The sequence below is a fragment of the Canis lupus genome, chromosome 11, assembly GCF_003254725.2.
Source record: "Canis lupus dingo isolate Sandy chromosome 11, ASM325472v2, whole genome shotgun sequence".
In the NCBI taxonomy this organism is placed as follows: domain Eukaryota; kingdom Metazoa; phylum Chordata; class Mammalia; order Carnivora; family Canidae; genus Canis; species Canis lupus.
In genome coordinates this window covers 14,256,855-14,279,770 of record NC_064253.1, presented here as the reverse complement: position 1 = coordinate 14,279,770, position 22,916 = coordinate 14,256,855, and the positions used below count along the sequence as shown (strand labels likewise).

The following is a 22,916-nucleotide window of genomic DNA, read 5'->3' as shown; positions in this document are numbered from 1 at the left end:
TCACCTAAAGTAATTACCTAGACTATATATTCTCAGCCTCACTGGCTTGGCCAGATGGTGTGTTCCTCTCCTCTACAGCCTGTTAGTTTATTTTAGCAAACCCTTGAGACTGCTTTAACATACCATAAATGGAGTGGATGAAGGCCAGGTTCTTTCTAGGTTAATGATTTTGAGATCAGTATTTTTGAAACCTAAGCACTGTTTCAGCAAAGGAAAAAAATCAACAGATGGGAGAGAGGGTCACTCTCAGTGATTATGATGGCAATAAAACAGCTTACATCAGGAAAAGAACAGACTGTGTGGCTGAGTTGAGTCCTTCCCCATAGTTATGTAGTAATAGACACAAAAGCAAATCAGGCCTGCCTGTTGCTTCAGAGTCTTCGGAGTGAAGATAAATGGTGAAAAGACAATAACTGGTCTAATGCTTTTCAGCATAGCAGTGTGTTACTTTTTACTAAGAGTTCTTTTTTCCAAAACTACATGTGCCTTTGAAATGTAGTGGGCTATAGTATTGATTACCTTTTATTTTACAACATACAATCTGTAGCAAGTAATTTTAATGTTTTGTAAAGCATAGTAATCTTTTGAATCAAAAGAAGGCTCCATTTCAGCGGACCCCGTGTGACTACTCAAATTCAGTGTATCATTTCTCTGGGGGCAAAATTCTTTTTAATAACTATGATTGAAACTAGTTTACCTAAAAACAGTGCCTGAGAAGACATGGGTGTTTTTCTTACAAAGAAATTCCAGAAAGGAAATGAGGGTGGGTTGTAAAGAAAGGAAAATATGAAAGATTAATAGTGCACTTGAAACCATAGTTCTTTTCTCTGCACAGGTGCACGGACAATAAGAGCCCACTCTGGTTTCAGGTTTTCTCTCTCTTTTTATCTTGATTATTGCTATCACCAGAGGGCTTCATCTTTCAAGCAGCATGTACAACAAAGATCAAATTAAAGCACCTTAGGCGGAAGTGGGGTGGAAGATAAGTACAGGAGGTAGAGCTCAGCATGGTTAAGGATCACTAATAGCTATAATTTTGTAGGGGGGAGGGAATCTCTTTCTTTTGAGCCTTCTATCTATTTTTGAACCTAAAATCCCTGCTCCTAAATTATCTACATTTGCTGATTCATATATAACTGGTCTGAAAGCAGTATTAAACAGAAGAGATCAGGAATATAGATTAAATGTCATGAAGGCATGGCCTTCAAAAATTGTAACACATAATTATAAATGCCTTTCTTATATGCTAAAATCTTGAGGCATGTGTAGACTGGAAGTTAAGCTGGTTCTCAGAAATTGTGGTCTTCAGAGTTGTTGGGCATTGCCAGTTTTACCTCTGCCTCAGGATAGATGGAATTAGTATGGGGAGAGTGGACTGTACTATTCCTAAATATGAGGTCATGGATGCAAACCACCATTTCTTCACTGATACACTTCTAATTATGTATACAAGCTGCATATTAAAGCGACATGATTTTGCTAAAAAGATGTCATAAATTTGAAAATGCTTCAGTTGTACAGATGAAGCTGTAGCTCTGAGTAGATGAACATTTTTAGAAATGATCTTATCCACTTGGAAAATATACCTTCCTGATTTCCTTTATTTATTAAAAAATGTAAACCTAAAAAGCATTTAGTTCTCCTTTGCCAAAATGGTTCATATCCTAACATAATCAAAATTGCTTGTGCTGATGAAAGTGAGTAATGGGTCTGCGAAGAACAAGGAGATAATATCTCACACTTTATCTTATTTTGAAATGTTTCTTTTTATAAAAATTGGAGGAGGGGAGCCCCCTTTGCCCTTTATCTCTCAAATCATGCACATTGCAGAGCCCAGCTATCCACTATATGAAAGTGAAAACCTTTCCAGATTAATGATGAGGAGCTGAAAGCATACAAGGAGAGACAGTGGGCAACAGCCAATATTCTGGGTGTCCCCGGTCTGTGTCGATGTAACTCCAATATATACTGTTTCAAGACACATGGCCTTTCAGTGGTTTTCTAATTGTCCTGAGGAAAACAGTCTCAAAGCCTCCCTTAAGTGTATGTCAATCAATCTTTTATGCATCATCATAGGAACAAAACATTGCCGGATTTTACATTTTAGTCAGTTCCTGTCATTTGAAAAAATAAAAAATCAGAACAAAAAGCCTTTGCTTTCTGAACTGAGTTGCAGAACACTTTTATCTGCCATTTGCAAAGGAGCTCTCCATTTTTCCTGTGGAGTCACTGTCTGATCACGTTCCTCGCATTCGGAGGATCCCATCTGTTTACGTTAGTGATGAGCAGGCAAGGCGGAAGACTGGGGGTGGGGGGTGGGGGGGGGAATCAGAGGTGGGAAACAGAGTCTTGGAAGCATGTGAGAAAAGCTTGGAAAACACACACATACATACACATATTTTAGCAATTTTCTGGAAACAATGGAAATCCCTCCTCTTCTTGAGAAACCTCCCTTCCTCTCCCTGCTCTCCAAACGCCATCCAAAAACCAGTGTTTTAACAGCAGTAGTCTTCCTGGAATGAAACAAAACGTGTTTCGGAGGCAGCATGGGAGCCTGAGAGCCGAGAACATATGTGCAGTGTAGTGTAGTACGAAAATAGAGGCCTTTTTAATTAGACCCTAAAACTGCTTTTTTAACACTATTTTTTGGAATTAGAGAATTGTATGGTTTTCTGTCATATAGATTCATGCTATATCACCAAGCTTTCTTTTTAATTAATACACAAATAAAGGATACATAATGGGTTGCCCAGCGATGGCACATTTATCCTCACTAATGAGGGTACAGTGTGAGGATGCTCACTTCTTGCCTAAGGCTATGTTGTTTTCGGTTCCTCATCCTGTAATTGCAGAATTAAATAGTTTACACTGGCTTTTGTGATTAGGAAAAGGAGAAACACATTTCAGGAGGTTAAAAAATCCACTTGAACATGGTATAGTTACAATTTCCTCTTCACGCCAAGCCTTTAAAATTTTCCGGATGCACGATTTCTGTCTTGCCCACATCACCTCCGAACCCAGCCCTAATTCCCAGAAGAAGACTCTTTGGTTGGGAAGGATTAAATAGAGTTCAAGCCATTCCCATCGACCAGTAAGAAATAGTCAGCCAGGTGCCTGAAAAAGAGATGAGAAAAAGTGAGCAATGACGGCAAATAAATGTTTGGACAGGGCTAAATCTACCTACCTCATCAGGCCTGGAGCCTTCAAGCCATTGGCTTGAAGGTGGGCTTGTGTTAGAGATTCTTTCTTAGGCCCTCTGCTAGACACAAAAATGAGCAAAAGTGAAACTCTACCGTCAGGCACCTCACCATCAAGTAAATGACATGAGATGGATATAAATGACTGAGATGGATATAAATGACTGAAATATAAAGTACACCAAGTTTAGCCAAGAGAATAAACAATTCATGTTGGGGAAAGCTCTCCAGAGAAGATGGAAAATCCAACTGGTAGCAGGGTTTAGCAAGACGTTGGTTTTAAAATTGGGCTCCTTGCATCAAAAGGGGTTTTAATTTATTATGAGGCTGTTCAACATCTTTTCCTTGTCCCCTGTCCTTGTGTGTATACTGTAGTGCAGCCCAGGGAAGGAAGTGCTCAGTGAGAGGCAGGGAGAAGAGAAACTCAGATCTTGGAAGGTCAGTGACAAACCAACAATAGAAAATGGAAGCTTAGGGCAGAGATCCAGTGGTTTGCCAAACAGAAAAAAATGACCAATATCTCACTTTCTGATATTCCTCATCCCATGAACCTCAGTGTAGGGGTCCTAGAGTCCTGTCATTCTGCACATGCACAGAATTTTCACAATGGGAACCAAAATAAATCAAACAGAAGCTATGAAAAATATTAAATATCCCTATTTCTGGATGGAAAGATATATGACATAAGCTTATTGACATGAAGTTATAAATTCTATGAATAAACAATTTCTTGCTTTTGTGTTAATTATAAATTTGTTGTGGGTTTTTTCTTTTTGAGATTTTATTTATTTATTCATGAGAGACACACAGAGAGAGGCAGAGACATAGGCAGAGGGAAAAGCAGGCCCCCTGCAGGGAGCCCAATGCAGGACTCAATCCCAGGACCCCAGGATCACCATCTGAGCCAAAGGCAGATGCTCAACCATTGAGCCACCCAGGCGTCCCTGTTACGTTTTTTAAATGGTGATGACAGATAGTGGGCTACATAGAGAGGAGGCCACTCCTATAAAGAGACTGGATCGAGATAACTGTGCAATATCTAGCTGATACCTATCACCGCAAAGTACCGACAAGAAGACTTTATTAGAAGGAAGAAACCTGTGGGCCAGTTCTAGTTCTGTCCATGACAAACGCCAAGTCCTTCGAGAAAGTACCCAAGCTTTAATCTGAAAAAATGAGCATGACATTTATCCTTCCTTTTTTTACAGCATTTTTTTTGAGAGTTAACAGAGATATTTTATGTGGAGGTGCCTTAAACATTTGCACATTAATATTCAATTAAATAGAACCTCATGAATAGATGCTTTGAAATGTTAAATTTGAAATGTTAAATTAATAACAAGCTGCAATAAGCCTCTTACAACTCAGCAGTCTAATCCCTTCACAAAGTAAAAGACCTGATGTTCAAGAATTTCAAGTTAGCAATGTTTCCACTTACCTTGGTTTCTTGCTGGAGTTACTTCATTAGTATAACTATCTTATCCAAAAAATCTAACGGGAGTTTCCAACAAAGTCACCTGTATTGAAAACATATAAGTTAAGCCTCCTTAGATAAATATGATCAGTTGAAAACTTCTTTGGAATTAAACTATTTCAGATAGACATATGGACCAATTAGAGTCAAACATAGTTGATCATTTGATTCTCAAAATCCTTAGGAACTATGGACCATTCATGGTCATTGCTAATCACTTTGCATCATGAACACATTTGTCTAGACACTTCAATCTCTACCTAATTGATCTCTTTTCTAATCAGCATCATTTTATTTTAGAAATAAATTTCCAGAGGTTCTTTCTAGAGGTTGGGCAATAGAACATTTGCTTATTTTGAATTAATTCAAACATTCTCTGAATAAAAAAAAAAAAAAAAGCTCAGATTATTTATTCATTTTTACTAAATATACTTTCATCTGCTCTTGCAAAGCAATTAAACTGCTCTATGAAAATTTCATTTTGATATTTGCTTTCATTAAAGTTTCTTACAAATTAAGGGATTATAGGTCAGAATCATGCTCAAAGAGTTTGTAGCTGCTTATTACTAAATAGATGGAATAAAATATATATATATATATTTCAGTAGTGTGTGAGTAATTCTAGCAATTTTTTTTTTTTTTTTTTTTTTTTACTATTTTTTCTTCAAAAAGTTCCCTGTTAAGGAAATACTTTCAAGGTTTGTTTAAGTACCTCAAAAAAAAAAAAAAAAAAGATGGCATGGAGGAGAGGGAAATTATTGGAAAAGAATCTCACAGAAACCAAGGCAGAGAAAACAGCTAGGCTTCAGAGAAACCAAAGCATGAACAGGAGAGTCAGAAGGAGCCAAGGATGCGCTATGGATCTCATGTTGGGCTTGCACAGAGATCTATCTTTGCTTCTCTCTTTCACTCCCCTCCAAATTATTTTATTGACATAAAAGTCATAAGTGTACAGTTCAATAAATTTTCAGAAAATGAACTCACCAGTGAAACTATCATCTAGACTAGTAATTAGGATAGTACCCACAGTGCTGTCCTCTCCAAAGATGAACTTCTATCATAAATTAGTTCTGTCTGATTCTGAATGTCCTAAAAATGGAACTATTATATGTAGTCTTTTATTCCTGGCCTCTGTCACCCAACATTATCTTTGTGGGAGCCATCCTCAGTGTTACCTACAGTTTCATTTGTTTTCATTGCTACATAGTATTGCTTTGTGCAAGTATGCCACATTTTGTCTTTTCTACTGTGGTTAGAAATTTGATTTTTCATTCTTCTTTATTTAAAAAAAAGTGCTCCTGTAGACAATCTTCCTTTCTTTTTTTTTTTAAAGATTTTATTTATTTATTCATGAGAGACACAGAGAGAAAGAGACACAGAGAGAGAGAGAGAGAGAGAGAGAGAGAAACAGAGACACAGGCAGAGGGAGAAGCAGGCTCCATGGGCAGAGGGAGCCCAACGTAGGACTCGATCCTGGGTCTCCAGAATCATGCCCTGGCCTGAAGGCAGCACTAAACCGCTGAGCCACCGGGCTGCCCTCACTTGGCTCTAGTACACACATTTGTCCATTTCTGTTGGATATATACTTTGGAGTAGAACTCCTTGATCATAGGTAATGTGCATATTCCGCTTTCGTAGATCCTGCTAGACAAATTTGCAAATAGGTATACAATGTGTGGCTTTTCTATTTGCTCCACATTCTCACAGCAAGAGAAACCCAAATTAAAAGCACAATAAAAAAAAAAAAAAAAGCACAATAAGATGTTGCTATACTATAAAATTATATTATAGTAGTACATATCCGGGATTAAATTAAGAGTTTATTAAGTATAGGATTTTTCAGATCCAAATTTTTCACTTAATTATTTTGATATAGTTTCCTTTTCTCAGAGGAAAGTCTCCATCTTGTCATCTATTTTTTTAAAAATTAGTTTTTGGACTTTAACTTATCACAGTTATAAATATATATCAGATAAGTATATATTTACATAATATAGTTAAATACACAAATAACTCTCATCAGTTATTTTAAAGTCCATGTGAGATAACCCAAATGCCTAGAAAATCTGTGCTTCTGTTATCTGCCTTTTATCTTAGTCCTGTCTCTTGACTTACTTGTAAATTTTGATTGAAGGCTAGAATTTTTAAGAAAAATTGAGAGACTTTAGAAATAAATATGGCCTTCCTCCAAGAGAAGAATTTCTTTAGCTTCTTACAGAATGTTAGAACAGAGTGGGTCAGCTTTACCCAATCTTATCCTGAGTTGGTTTAGGACTACATTTTAGCCTTTAGTAAAGGATTGATCTATCTAGTTGTTTGGATGTCCCCACTGAAGGCTGTGCTGTTTACTAGGATCTTTTGACTTTTATAGGTTCTTCCCTCCAATTTTTATCTCTCAGCACAGTGAGACTACTGGTAAGTAAGGTTTTCAGCCTGTTAGCAACTGTTTTCTGCTTGGTTCCCCAGACTCTCAGTCTGTTGCATTTATAAATGACAAATGATTCCAGGGAAAGCTACTTAGAATGTCAGGTTTACTTCTCTGAGCTTCCCCAACTTTTCAGAATACCGGCCCCTCAACTATGGGCTGCCTTGCTAGTCTTTTTTTTTTTTTTTAATATTTTATTTATTCATGAGAGACACACACACAGAGAGGAACAGAGACAGGCAGAGGGAGAAGCAGGCTCCATGCAGGGAGCCTGACGTGGAACTCGATCCCGGGACTCCAGGATCACGCCCTGGGCCGAAGGCAGGCGCTAAACTGCTGAGCTACCCAGGGATCCCCTGCCTTGCTAGTCTTGAACATTAAAATTTTACTTCCCAGTTCCATGAGATGCCAGACAGCTATATTCAGCTTCCATATCTTTTTAGTCAACTTTTTCTGCTTGATTTACTAGTGTGTCAGGCAACACTGTTTATGAATCAGCAAATGGATTGAGGCAAAAGCAGTATGGAATGGCAGGCTTACCACAATGACTCTCTCTTCTCCCAGAGACATTGACCCATTAAGCACTGGCTATTTTGATAGCTTAACAATATTTCAAACAGATTACTATTATATTTTTTTACAGCTTTTGCAGTTGTTTTATTATAAAGATTGATGGGCTGCAAATCAATTCACCATCACTAGGAGAATCAGAATTCCTCTTTCATTATCTCTTACACTGTATATGAACATTTTCTCCTTATTCTCAGTTTCATCTGAAAATGGCTTCTCTGGAGCCTCATGACCTCCAAGTCCAAGACTCAACAGTGAAAGAAGTTTTGTGTGTCAGTTGCAAATTTTCAAGATGAAATTTAGTTGGTTGAATGTTATCACTGACACTGGGGTGTATCATTTAGCCTATTATCTAAATTATAGGCAATTTGAAAAAAATACTGTAAGAAGTGGTAGAGGGACTTGAAGAAACAAAGGGAATAATATATTTTAAAAGAAGCAGAATCAGAGAAGAAAGGCAAATAGAAATAACAGACATTTGGCCTGAAGTTTCAAGTTGTATAGTCCAAGGCCCTATTTTTTGAGGGTTTCTTTCTTGTTTCCTTTTTTTTTTTTTTTTTATACAATGAGGATTTACCATGGTATCTTTCCAGATTACAACAGCTTAAAAAAAAAACTGTTTGTGATTAATCTAGTTTTAATAGTACTCTGTGACTCATATTCAAAACATTCTGACTGATACATAATGACTCCACCTCTAGGTTAATGAAATTACCTGACACAATACAGAGTAAGTAAAAAATAAGAAGACAGTTTTGAATTTCTCTCACACTTGTATTGCTTAGTTATATTGGTCTTCTTCATTAGGTCCTTGATTTTATCACACAGCTGTGCAGTAGTTTGTAGTGTTTTGATTTCCTTTGCATTTCCAATTGCTAAACATTTACCTTAAGCAATGAGACTCTCTTAGGTGGCCTTCTAGTATTTTCTAAAAAATGTTGGCTTTCTGCCATGTCCAGGTCACGCTGCCCCTACAGTTCTATATTAGTTTGGAATCTGTACATTCTCTACCTTAGTTCTCTAATATGTGTCCTGTGTTCCAGGTATGGTCTTAAATCCTGTTTGGCCAAAAGAAAGAAAGAAAGAAAGAAAGAAAGAAAGAAAGAAAGAAAGAAAGAAAGTCCCTTCTTAGGTGACTCCATTTTGAAAACAGAGAGGGTTCTTCAAGCAAAGGATCTATATAACACTGTGATACATTTCACCCTCAAGCAGCTCAGAACCTGTTTCTTGTTAATTACATATGTTTCTGTATTGGATAATTCCAGAGCTTTTCAATACTGACTTAAATCCTTTCTTGAAATAGATCGTTCTAAAAAGAAAGTCATTTATAACCCTTATGGAATACCTTTGTTTATTCACTGAACAAATATTTATTGGATAAATCTTAAGTATCAGCCTTACTAGAATCACTGATAATACAAAACAAAAACAAAAGCAATGACAATTAAATAAATAAGCAAATATATTTGAATAGTGATTTAAAATAATGAAATGTGTGAAGAAAATGGCATGATATAAAAGAAAGAATAGGGCAATAACAAGATATAGTAGGAAAGGAAGAATGGTTTGAGGAGGTAACACTTGATCAGATACTTAAAGGATTAGGTGTTACCCTTGTAAAGATCTGAAAAAAGAAAAAAGTGACCCAGGTAGAAGCAGAAGGTAAAAGAAAGAGCAAAAAAGCAATATCCCTGTGCTAATAAGCCTGCAATGAATCCTTTGTTTTGAATGCCTTTGAATAGTATCCTGCCCAAATGGACAGTGCTAACTTGTGTAAGAAACACAACAATTCAGAAATAATGGGGTGTGGCTTATGAATCAAGGTCATAGAAAATATTAAGGCTTTAATCTTGCTCCCCTGCAACACTCATACTTGGAAAGCCAGTTGCCGTGTTGTGAGGACATTCACATAAACATGCGTAGAAAGATGTGGTGAGGCACAAAGGCATTCTGTGAAGAGCCAGTCGTAAAAGAGGCCCTCTGCCAACAGTCATGTGAATTAGCTGTAGAGGAAATGAATCCCCTACCACCAGGTAAGCTTCCAGATGATTGGCAGCCCAGACCAACTTCTTGACAGCAACTTCATGAGAGACCTCAAGCCAGAACTTAGCTAAGTCGCTCCCAGATTCATGAACCATAAAAGAGAGAGAGAGAGAGAGAGAGAGAGAGAGAGAGAGAATAATAAGTGTTTGTTGTTTTAAACCAGTAAGTTTGGGATACTTTGTTACACACCCATAGACAACTAATGTAACTAATGAGTTTGGTAATGGAGGTGCCCTGCTGCTGTAACAAATATCTAAATAGCCTTTGGAACCAGGCAGTGAGAAGATGGAAGGGCTTTGAGAGAAGAAAGTGAAAAACACAAGTACCTTGAACAGACTTTGGGTAGAAGCCTGATGGCTTTTAAAAAAGCTGATAGTGAGGGCTCAAAGTGGATTGAGGGAAAAGGGATTCTTGGTGTATATTGACAGAAAGTTCAGCAACACTGTTCTCTGCAGTCATGTGGAAAGTAGAAAATGTGGCTAATAAATCGAGTGATCTAGCTAAAGAGACTTCCGAATATTTTCTTGATTACAGCAAAACAAAAGAGGTAAGGGATAACCTAAAGGAAATGCTGTTAAACAAAAAGAGACAGGACTTCGGTTTTAAAAATCCTAAGCTTTGGGCAGCCCCAGTGACTCAGTGGTTTAGCGCTGCCTTCAGTCCAGGACATGATCCTGGACTCCTGGGATCGAGTCCTACATCGGGCTCCCTGCGTGGAGCCTGCTTCTCCCTCTGCCTGTGTCCCTGCCACCCCCCCCCCCCCCGCCCTCTGTGTCTCTCATGAATACATAAATAAAATCTTAAAAAAAAAAAATCCTAAGCTTCTCCAGTTGCCAAATAATGCTAAAATTAAGAAATGGTTTCCAGGCAAAAATAAAACCTGAGGCCTTGCTAGGAAAATGTGGTGTAATGATAAAGTCAGAGTGTGGCAGTAAAGATCATTTGTCAAGATCAAACAAAGAGCTAACATGGCACCTCAGAGAACCTTCAATCAAACAGTAGGGTTTCTAAGAAACCTAAGATTCTGTCTCTCAGCAGTCTCCAGGGAAGACCAACATAAAGAAAGGTGTATCTTAAAGAAGTTTCTAGATGTGGATTTTATCTAAAGGTTTGAACTCCAACGTGACTCACAAGTAAACCACAGAGGTTTAAAACATATTATATTGGTAGAAACACTAACAGCTTGAACTGGAAAGGATAGAGACAATATATAAAAGGAAAAGAAAACCCCCCAAATTCTATTGATGGAAGCAGGTTAAGAAAGTTTTGCAGCTGCAAACATAGGTTATCTTTTGTGGGAAAGGAAAGATGAGTTCCAGGAAGGAACGAAGAGATCAGAGGTCAGAATCAAGAGTCATACAGAGTTATTCCTGAACAGGAATAAGACTGATACCTAATAAAGGAACTTCCAGAATTGATCTGGCTAGATTTCAGTGACTTCTTTGTGTCTCCAATTTACCATCCTTTTAAATAGTTATACCAAAAAAAAAAAAAAAAAGTTATCCTACTGTCTCACCAGTGTATGTTGGACATATAAAGGGATAGTTAACTCGTTGCTACAGTTCATGGATTTCAAGATTAGAAGACACTTTTCTAGAAGAGCTATATTTAAGGAATTACATCAGAGGAACCTCATCTGCATTGGGACCGCTATTTAGATGACAGAGTTCTGGATTTTGAGTTGGTACTATAATGGAATGGGACTTTGGAAGTAGTGCCATGAGTATACTTTGCATGTAGAGAATATGTGGATCATTGTAGGACAAAGGGCAGATTTTGCAAGGCAGCCTCCAAGATGACCCCCAATTATTTCTGCCTCCTGGTACTATCTTTCCCACTTTGAGAAGGACAGGCTTTTATTATCAGGATGATATTTTGGAAATGACAGAGTCTGATTACTGAGGCTAGATTGTAAAAGCCATAGAAGTATCTACCTAGTTCTTTTTCCTCACTTGCTATGAGGGAAGTCAGCTGACATAGCATAAAACTACTCAAGAAACCCAAGGAAGAAAGCCATGTGTCAAGGACTATAGGCCTTCTACTACCAATCAGTGAAGACCTGAGAGGTCTGCTGCCCATAGCTGTGTTAGTGGATCTTCCAGCCCCAGGCAAGCCTTCAAGTGACTGAGATCCCAGTGAGCATCTTAATTGCAATACCATTAGAGATCTCAAGCCTGAACATCTAGATAAACCACCTCAAATTTCTGATCAAAAGGGATTGTGATGTAATAAGTGTGACTGTTGAGCCACTATTTTGGGGGATTATTTGTGGTGAAGATTATATATATATGGTTTAAGAATGAGCAGGGCCAGTGTAGTTGAAACATTGTGAATAAAACGAGAATGATAAAAGATGAATTTGGAAAGGGTTAAGGGGTAAATTATAGAGGAACTTTACCATGGTAAAGAATTAAATTTTATTATAAATTCAACTGAATGCCATTGAAGAGCTTTAAGCATAGGCATAACATATGGAGGAGAAAGAGAAATGTACTAATTTTAATTATTCATTCATTCACTTAGCAAATATTTGTTAAATGCATATTTATAGCAGAAACTGAACTAGTACTTGTGATACAAGGTTGAACAAGGTACAAAAAATGCCTCCAATATAGAATTTACATTTCAGTGTTCATGGCAATAACAAGTAGACAAACTAAAAGTAAAACAAGGTTGTGACAGATTACAAAGGAAATGAAGAGTGGTAGTAGAAGAAGCATGAGAGGGAAGGTTGGATGAAGAAAAGACCTCATGAAGATGATAAGGTTTTAGTCCAGACTTTTAGGAAGAGAAATCATTAGGTGTGAGAAGGCAGATGAGAAGTCTCTCCAGGCATGTTGAAAAGCTCTTTAAGTGGGAAAGAACTTGGCAAAATAGAACAGAAAAGAAGTGCGGTCAGAGTAGTTTAAGCAAAGAGAGGGTGCGGAACATGAGCTTGGGGAACTAAACAGGAGTTAAATCATAGAAGGTCTCAGAGGCCAGAGAATAGGGTTTGGACCTTAGTTTATTTATTTATTTTTTTAATATTTTATTTATTTATTCATGAGAGTCACACAGAGAGAGGCAGAGACACAGGCAGAGGGAGAAGCAGGTTCCCTGCAGGGAGCTCAATGTGCGACTTGATCCCTGGACTTGGGATCACACCCTGGGCCAAGGGCAGATGCTCAACACTGAACTTCCCAGGCATCCATGGGCCTTTGTTTAAATGCAGGGAGTAACAGCCAGATTTCTGAACAGAGACATATTAAGATCTGATTAATACTTTATGGCAATCACTCAATACTATGTGAAGATATATTTTTTAAAGATTTTATTTATTTATTCATGAGACACACACACACACACACACACACACACACACAGAGGCAGAGACACAGGCAGAGGGAGAAGCAGGCTTCATGCAGGGAGCCCAACGTGGGACTCAATCCCGGGTCTCCAGGATCACAGCCTGGGCAGAAGGCATGGCTAAACCGCTGAGCCACCCGGGCTGCCCTGTGAAGATATTTTAAAAACTATAAAATATAAATAATGTCTATGAAATATATTAAGTATTCAAATTTGTATTCTTGGAGGGAACAGGAGGAAAAACAAGAAGTTGAATTAGCAGGTTTTGCTCAGCTCCAACTAGAGAAAATGTGGTGTGGATTAGGCTTGTGGCAATCTATATAAAGAGGAGTGGATGGATCCCATGGATTCAGGATATATCTTGGAAATAGCTGTTGGAATTGTTGCTTGGTGGGTATGGGAGGTGGTTTAGTGAATTGCAGTAGGCTTTCTTTGTTGTCATAATTTAATGCCACAATTTATTTATTTTTTGGCCTAAATAATTATACAGCAAATATTTTAAATGCTTTTAGAAATTAAAGCAAGTGTAATTAATTTTGTTTCTGATTGCTAAAGAAATTTATAATACCTCTTGAAATCATTAACAAAATGAGGAATTACTGAATTAGGTAGTAGGTAATACTAGTTCTTTGACCATGCCTAAGGTATCTAAGAAAAAAGGAGAATGCATATATGATAATGCGTAATAAAAATCCTCCAGATAGGCAATGCCAGGAAGGTTTGATGGGATAGATATAATGAGAATGATTTTCTGATGCGGACCTATCTTTATTTAGAAATTAGATGTCAAATCTACCTCTTTGCACACACATGTGTGCTTATATGTATTTATTTATTATGTATGTAGATACTTTATATATGCTGTAGGTACTTGTATTTTTACTACTGATCAGAAAGTCTCATTGCTTTTCTGTCTCGCATAAAATTAATTTTAATATTGTTTCTTATATTATCATCCAGGATGTTTTCACTTCAAAGACCCCCCCCCCCCAGTTTTTTCAAGAAAAAAAGTCATTCGGGTCCCATGATTTTTATATTTCTGAGATCTAGTACAATATTTTCCCAGAGAATAATACCTATTGTGTCAATTGAATTGCCTAGAGATTGCTGATAAATATCTGAAATATTAGACAGTATGCTTTTTTCCAGGCATTTGTTTAAGATTAAGCAATCTTCCTTCTTGACAGTTGTACTCAAGTTGATTTCCAGAAAGCTGCCATGTGTTTGTACTTGAAGTTTCTCATTCTCTTAGTTGAAGCATTATGTATTAAGTTGCACTGTGTTTAAGGAAGCATAGAGGCTGCAAAGGTGTGTGCTCACTTATAAGGCAATTGCCTTATGGAAATACTTTACTTCCAAGGCCATTCTTTATGGATGTTGTACGCCAGGGCATGAGGAGAAAACCTCTGCTTGGAAATCTGGAAGCACCATAGAACCTGGGGTATGGAAATCTCTGTGGTTCTTCCACACCTAAAGTGATGTTAACTTGACTGATTCCTTGGTTCTTTCCATCTCTTACATTTTATTCTCAACCTGTTCTTGCTCATCCATCCTCTTCTTTTTGCTGTCAGAAACTCATAAGCTGTATCTCTTCAGGAACTCAGCTACTATCTCCATTCCTTTTCCTAATCTCGTTTTACCCTTGTGTTATGCATTCTTTCTGACCTTCATTCCCCAAATCCAGTACAGATGTACACATTATTATATGTGTATATGTACAAAGGTATACAGATATAAGAATTGTTATATATGGCTGAGTCTGTAAACAGATTGATTTCTCACACTTTCTTCTACCCCCCAACCTAAACATTGCCTTCTTTGTATTCTTTTTTAATCTCTCCTAGGATGAGGCCACACATCAGCTTTCTTTAATACTCTTATTTCTGCATACCAGCTTTTTAGCTTCTAGCCCTGGAGATTTTTATTATCATTTGGGAATAACAGAAGTTACTAGCGACGGATGAGAAGAACAGGTTTTCTAGCAACTCTGAGGAAACTGCTGAAATACAAAATCATGCTGAGGGCTGGAATATGTTCTCTGTGGATAAGAGCTATTAGTTTAGAGTTTCTTTCCTTTTTCTTCTTCGCGATAAATGTGCATGAAAAATAATGTGATATACATATATATCACATATATAAATATGTATCTGTATGTGCACGTAAATTTGAAGAAAAATAACAAACTTATTTGCTATGTAACCACAATCTAGTTTAAGAAATAGGATACTGCCTGTTTCTTTTTTAAAAAGAGAGAACAAACAAAATCAAACCTGTATGCCCTGTCTCAAAATGACCTGCCTCCCCTCTAGGGTAATCAGTTGCCTGAATTTTCTACTTATAATCTACTCACTTTTCTGTATGGTTTTATTGCCAATACGGTAAATTGGCAAATGCTCCAAATGTTCCAAAGGGAAAAGCAGTGCAAAATGTCATGTTCCCCCTTATGAATTTTCCTTCTCATGAAGACCTTTACTCTTGAAGTCCTTGCTGTCTTGGGAGTCTCTTCAAACAGGTTTCTTTCATTTGATTGGTTTTCATCTAGCTCTTCTAGTTATTCTTGGTAGGATGATTGGCTCCATATGAGTGAGTCCATCAATCCAGGGGGAGAATCTGTCTCATATTTAGCTCATAATATGAAAAGTACAGTGTCATGTGAAGAACCCTGAACCCAGGCTGGGAGGCTTCTTTCATGAGATCACATCGTAGATATTTAGAGGTTTGCTGGAGAGGGAGAAGAAAGGGTATTTTAGGCAGGTGGAATCAGGCAAAGCCGTGGAGATGTGGCCAGATGTCACTGGACAACTGCAGAGAGTTCCTCCTTTCCTGCTTTCCTCTGTCTTCTGAGTGCTGAGGCTTGACCACTCCAAGCTGTCCTAAAAGCTTGAGTAATATCCCTTTCTTTGAGTTGGAGAATCAAAATCTACATGAAAGAAGGCCAGGATAAATAGCATATGAGTACGAGTTTCACTACCAGGTTCTCTTTTAAAAACTCCCCTCTTGCTGTCTCTCTGAAGTGGACTGTCAGTGTTGTATGCTCCTGGAACAGTAGCTATAAGCCTCTTCCGCACTGTGTTCACCTCTGATGTGCAGGAGATATACTGTACTAGCCACAGGCACCACCTCACTCTACTGGGGCCACGGTAACTTACTAAGGATCTGCCTCGAGCCCATCAGTCTTGCTTCAAGGAGCTTGCCATCATGTTAGGGAGCCCAGATCTGAGTACCTGAAAAGTCAGTTCACTCTAACAGTGACTCATTAAGACTGCCTGTGTCTGGAATGGCATTAATTCCTGTGATACAAAGATGAATAGAATATGAACATGTATGCCAGGAAAGATGTACAAGCATTACCTGGGTGTAATAACAAAAAAGATAGAAACAGTAAAAATAGCTGTCAGTAGAAAATGAATAACCCATGATATCAACATTCATTGGAACAGTACAAATAAGTCAAATTAATTCACTCTGTTTGAGTATATTCACATGGGTGCATCACAGAGATGTGTTGACTGGGAAAAACACATTATTACCTTTTATATAAATCTTGGCCACACACAATTGTATAAACATCTGTACTACTCATAAGGATAACCAATATTTATACAGAACTTAATATGGGCCCTTAAAAACATTCAATGTGCATTTTATTGTCATAATAACCATATAAATTAGACTGTATTATTATGCTCATTTTTCAGTTGAGGAAACTAAGAAGTTTAATAACTTGTCCAAGGTCACACTATCAAAGCAGTGGCAAAGCTGTCTCCAGAGTCTGTTTTCTTAAATGGCAGGCTATACTGGTGGGACTTGTATTCTTTGAATAACATATTATTTCTTAAAGAGAAAGAAGAAAGACCTATAGTAAATTTGATATGATATTAAAATTTACTTTATCTCAAGTATCTCATATTAATTTTCCCTATTTTTTTATTTAAAATATGCAATGAGTTGGTCTTTTTTTTTTTTTTGAGTTGAAGTCTTTTAAAAAAGAATTGGATTTTGTCTCTAGTAAGATATATATCCATGAAATAAAAACTGTCATGGCGCAATGTTACCGTTATAGTTACCAAAATAATTAGAGCAACTTTAATGTTTAAAAGCATTATTACACAGCTCTGGGAAATAGGTAAGACAAGTGCTTAGTGTATTTAACATATAAGCAAGCTGAAATAGAGAGTTTAAGTAAGCTGCTAAGACTTGCAGCCATTAGTTGTTGATAAGCTAGTTTTTGTTGCCTTATCAAATGATACTAACAGTTCCTCTCTTCTCATTAAGAATACTCCCAAAACGTATCAGTCATGAGAAAGTGCCTAAAAGGAAAGAAATCCAAGGAATAAGACACCAGCTCATCCATTCCTTTATAGGCCAAAGAGCATGTTTTTTTCTTTTCTCCTCCTTATCAGAAATCATGGATGAAAGCATAGGAGTAACTCGGGGATCTTTCCCCTCCCATCTCACCACCATGACCACCATCACCCCCTCGCACAGAGAAGGGGATACATGAGGCAATCTAGTCTTCAAGCTTTCTTCTCCACTTGTACTGCTTAGTTTGGTAACCAATAGCTGCATGAGGTTCCTGAGCACTTAAAATGTGGCTGGTGTGACTGAGGAATTGAATTATAAATTTTATTTCATTTAAACTTAAAAACTGAAGCATGTTGAATTACATTTCTATTAAATGCACCTTTATCAGTTTTAAGACATTTCACTTTAACATTTGCTTCATTTAAGATGCCATTGTTGCATTACAATGTGCATGTCAGACTTGCTTCCAGTTTAACACATAAATACATCACCAATCAAGTCAGATCTAGTCAGAGCTAGTCAGTGTCAGTGGATTGATTCAGTATGAATGGTTTTTTTATGCCCAGATGTAACATTGTAATGTGTTGATTTGAATATTTTATGCAAACAGCACAAGTTACAGTGATACCTACAATGCACAATTCATTTAATTCCACATTAATATGGAACTTTACCTACTCTATTACGTTTTTGTGACTTTTCCTTCCTAGTCATGTGCTTCATGGAATTGTTTGCACTGGATCATGTCATATGTCTTTTTTTTTTTTTTTAAATATGGAACGCTTCACGAATTTGCGTGTCATCCTTGCGCAGGGGCCATGCTAATCTTCTCTGTATCGTTCCAATTTTAGTATATGTGCTGCCGAAGCGAGCACTCATATGTCTTAAATACTTCATTTTTTCCCCATAATACTGTTATTTCTCCCCGACCACCAAAAGCTTAATTTAAAAAGTATTTAGGGGTTTGTCAAAATGAGAAAATCATAAAAGACCTAATCCCCAAACCTGGCTTAACAGTCTTTCCCCTCCTCCTGTAGAGCTCTAGCAGGCAGCTGGGGTTACATAAACATAACAGGATCAGAAATCCCCACTCAGACTCTAGCAAGGGGAAGAAGCCAAGTAGCTTTACATATCATAGAAGGGGAAACTAGAAGTTTGGGGATAACAGGCATCGGTTCAGAAAGGTGGAGGAAACTCCACACTCCTGGATCTCATGGTGAGGAATAGCCGCTCCCTCCCAAAAGCTCCTTTTCTTCCTAATGAAGCTAGGAGATGGGTCTTACTCCCCACCTCTTAACCCAGATTCAATAAAAATACATGGTAGTTTATCACTTGCCCATCATCCACCCTTGTATATGCTCTAGAGCAGTAGAGAGCTCAGAATGTGTGTGTGCGTAGTTGAAGAGCTCTCAGGTATGCTTCTGTGGGCTTAACAACTTCCCAACACAAAATGAAAGTGACCTATGCTCAGTGGGATCACAAGCTGTCCTTCCCCTGCTATCTCAGTCCCAGAAAGGATATAGATAGCTCTATACATGTGGTAACTGTGCATAGATATGTGTGCAGTACCTTGGCCTTCTGACTGCTGGATACTATGGACCCAGGGTGGTAATTGTGGCAAAAGAAAGCCTTTTCTCTCCTTTTCCTTTTTCTGGATAGGGGGAGCCTAAGAAAAAAAAGGAGCAGAAAAAAGATTTTAGCAAAGACGGGAGGGGAAGGAGAACATGCTATTTACTGGCTTGGACTACATCTTCAAGTAGTATGCAACTTGTTCTCTGGCTACTCGATGGCAACTACATTGAAATCTAGGGCCATGATAATTGATCCTTGGTGATCTCATTCCATAATATCCCAGCCCTAAAGAGAATCATGGACAGAAACACTCTCCCACAAATAGTAATTTTTTATACTTATAATAGCATAAGTGGCCAGTAGTCATAGAATAAGGTAAGCATTGGTTTGGTTAAATATATGCTGGAGGTGGGGGGGTGGGGGCATTGCTTTGATGGACACTAGGCCAGACAGGGTAGAGCCTAGAAACAAGGTAGATACTGCTTAGAGATCTGTTGCATCAATCTTTCTGGGAAATAACTGGATGAGATGATTATTTCTTCCCACTGAGATGGTACCTTGATGATGGGAAGCCTCTCTATAGAGGATCTTCATTAGGCCTGCTTTGATGATATATCATTGCAGAGCACAAGACTCTCTTGGCCATCAAAATTGCAAATGTTCATGGTAAAGACACATAGTGCCTGGGGAAAAAATAGGGCAAACAGTAAGGAAGAGGCTAGATGTAGAGTAAGTGGGAAAAGAAGCAAAAGGATGGAAAGAAGAAAGAATGGATCAGGTTGTGGGAAGGAATAGTAGTGTCCTCATAATCTGCATCATCCCTCTTTTCTCTATAGACACACACGAACCCTGATTCAAACCCCCATCTCCTTGGGTATGATCAGGGCACTATAGAGCACATTGGTGCCATCTTGGCAAAAGCATGCATGGACTTCTTCTGGAGCACAAGGAAAATATCTGCATGAATGTCCTCAGGCATGGCATTGCCCTTCCTGAAGAAGGAGACTTATGTGACTTCTGTTCAGCCATGCTTGATGATAATGTGCAGACTTCATCCTTAATACAAAAAGTTTAATCATCAGAGTGGGGATATGACATTGTGATCTGCATTGACTGGGCAGCAGATCTCATTCAGGGATATCTACAACTCATACTCCACGGGTGAATCCTGTACCCTGTGCCAAGGATTCATCCTCTACTGAGCACATTCAAGCCTAAGTAGCCAATGTCACCAAATGAGTCCTCATCCTCAACCACTTCCATGTCATCTGAGTCAAAGTAGTTGAAGTAGTTGAGGGACCAGGTGGAACAGCTGCAGGAAAAGATTTTGAAGAGGTTGACAGAAGAAGGCAAAGGAGGTAAAAGGGTCCCCGTGAAAACTGTAGTGAAAGGAGATATAAAAGCCATCTGATAAATCAGTGCTGGTCTCTAGGCCAAAAGCATGGAGAGAGTAGGGGCAGGATAGTTCACCGTGGCTTTATTTCATTCTCTCTATCCTGCCCTAAATCTTATATCATGGACATACCAAAGCAAACTTCAGCTCCTAAACAGAGTAAGACAGCCTATGACCCTAGAAGGCTTTTTTTCTGCTCTTAATAACATACTTAATGATATTGTATATCTATGATTTTATTTGGTTCTGTCAACTTGAAGTCCAGAGAACCTGAGTTACATCATAAATGGAAAAGGTGGAACTAGGGAACCAGGCATGTACTTTTCTGTAAGCTCATGGACCAAGGCTATCTCAGCAAGGAGAGGAGCTGGTTTAAAAGATCTGAGTCACATGGTGGTTACACTTGGCTTTTCTGTCTTCTCTTGAGAGACAGGGAGTATACATAGAAGGTGCCTAGAAAGGGACATCCAAAATCCAGGTCAGATCCCCCACCCTTACTCTCCCTCTGGCACTGTTTCCCCTTCCCTCACTGATGACTACATGAGACAACAGGAGACTCCCAAAAAAGCAGGAGATTACTTTCTCTTGAGTCTAGAAAATTTTGTCAGATGTTTTACGTAACACCAAGGTTGCATGATTCCAGAGGGCATCATTCATTCACATTTTACAGAATTGTGCCCCAGGAGGTGGACTGGCCTAAAAGAAGACAAGAATGAAGATCCCTGGAGTCATGTAACCTCAAGTCCTAAGTACCTAATATTGAGACAACTATGATACATAAATGGTCTGACACCTTGGAGATGGAGTGAGCACAAAGTCCTTAGGGCCCAGCTGCTAGGACCACAAATTTCTCTCTCAAACCAGCCTTGTCTGAGGGGCTTTTTAGGGAATACCTCAGTCCTGAAATTTTCCATTAAGTACTGAAACTGACTTTTCAGACTCAGGACAGAAGCCTGGGAGACTTTGCATCTATTTGGTTGCCCAGTAGGCTAACCACAAGGAACAGGTGGTGATTAAAATTTTAAATTAATTATAATGAAATAAAAGAAAAAATTCACATCCCCACATTGACTATGCACATTTCAATTGCCCAATAGCCACATGTTCCTAGTGGCTATCGTGTTAGGCAGTGCAAATGGAGCATTTTTTTCCTCATAGAAAATTCTATAGGACAATGAACTTCTGTTAGTCCCACAATCCAGAATCTCAGTTAGCCTTTTATTGCCCTGTGGTCATCAGGATTGCTTTGGGTTTCACGAATACAGAGGGAGGAGCGAGTCCTTGGCATATCCCTGCTAGCAGGAGAGGCAGGAGGGGCCAGATTTGAGCAGTCAGTGACTGGGACTATTAGGACAGAAGAGGAGGAGCCCCTTGGGGATGAGTTCTGCAGACAGCCTTTGTGAGGAAGTGGTGATGAATTCTCTAAGTTGCAGAGTCCTCTGTGGAAGTAACTTCTCTATCAAGTCTTCCGCCTTGCATTGCCACTAGAGAAAATGTCCATTTGGGTGAACAGAATCTTTTGATTATCTAGTGAGCACAAAAATGAGCTTATCTGATGGCAAAATTGTGTAGATTGTCAAGTTGTCTTTCCCATCTGCAAAGAATATACTACGGAAGATACCTATCACCTGTTCAGTGTGTCAAGAAGAAGCGAATATAGCCACATGAACTGTAGATGCAGTCCATAAATTAAAAGCACTTGACATTTTCTATAACACATCCCAATGATATGAATCATCCACTGTCCAGTAAATGGGTTATGCTGAACATTTGCATTCATTAGTTGAGCTGTCATAAAGACAGAGTGCTGGGATTGTTACTTCTAGTCCTAATTCTGAGCATTAGACACTTGGGAAACAGGCAGACTTTGCTCACGTAGCCCATAGCAGGTCTCTGCATGTGAGCCGCCATCACCATCGTTCTTCTCTCTCCGTGTGCTTTTCAATGAGTGCTAAAGAAATGCTTTAGGAGCTGGAGAAAGCTGTCAGATCCCCTGTGAGATTAAATGAACAAGCTCAACAGAACAGAAAGGCAAAAGGAAATCTGCTCAGGCAGAGGCACACTTGCTTTGGCTTGCAGCTGTCAGGAAGAGAGGAAGCCAGTGGTAAAAATGGGCTCCTCCTTCAGCTGCTTAATGATAGGATTTCCTTAGAAAAGTGTAGTTTCCTTGGGCATGCCCATTGAAACACTTTGGAGAGAATATTTCACCAAAAAGAATTTGCTTTGTCTTGAAATTGCTTCTGATAATTTGCAAACCCTCCTAAAAGAAGTAAGTGCTTTCCAGAAACTCTCACTTCTTACAGTTGCTCCTTTTACTACTGGGGCCAACCTGTGGATGTATGTATCTCTATCAGGGTATGATTGTTTCCCGTGCTTTCTGTCGACCAAGACCATTCCTTCAAAACCACCCTCAACCCCCAAGGTATACGTTCCTGCTCAGGCCCAGCAGGGATTGTAAAAGATGATGACATGAAGTATGATTTTGTTCTGAATAATCAGATTCGCACACTTTGAAACCATGTATCCCTCATAGTCACCCACATCTCATTGTCTTTTACGAGCCTCTCCTCATCTGCTATCTCTTAATGTCTA

At 38.5% G+C, this 22,916-nt stretch overlaps 1 non-coding gene across 1 annotated transcript; it reads right to left on the bottom strand.

Moving 5' to 3' along the window:
- Positions 1-18,127: 18,127 nt before the first annotated feature.
- LOC112650632 (U6 spliceosomal RNA) lies at positions 18,128-18,234 on the bottom strand. The gene has a single exon (XR_003130325.1). It is a non-coding gene; the product is annotated as a U6 spliceosomal RNA (small nuclear RNA).
- Positions 18,235-22,916: the final 4,682 nt, after the last annotated feature.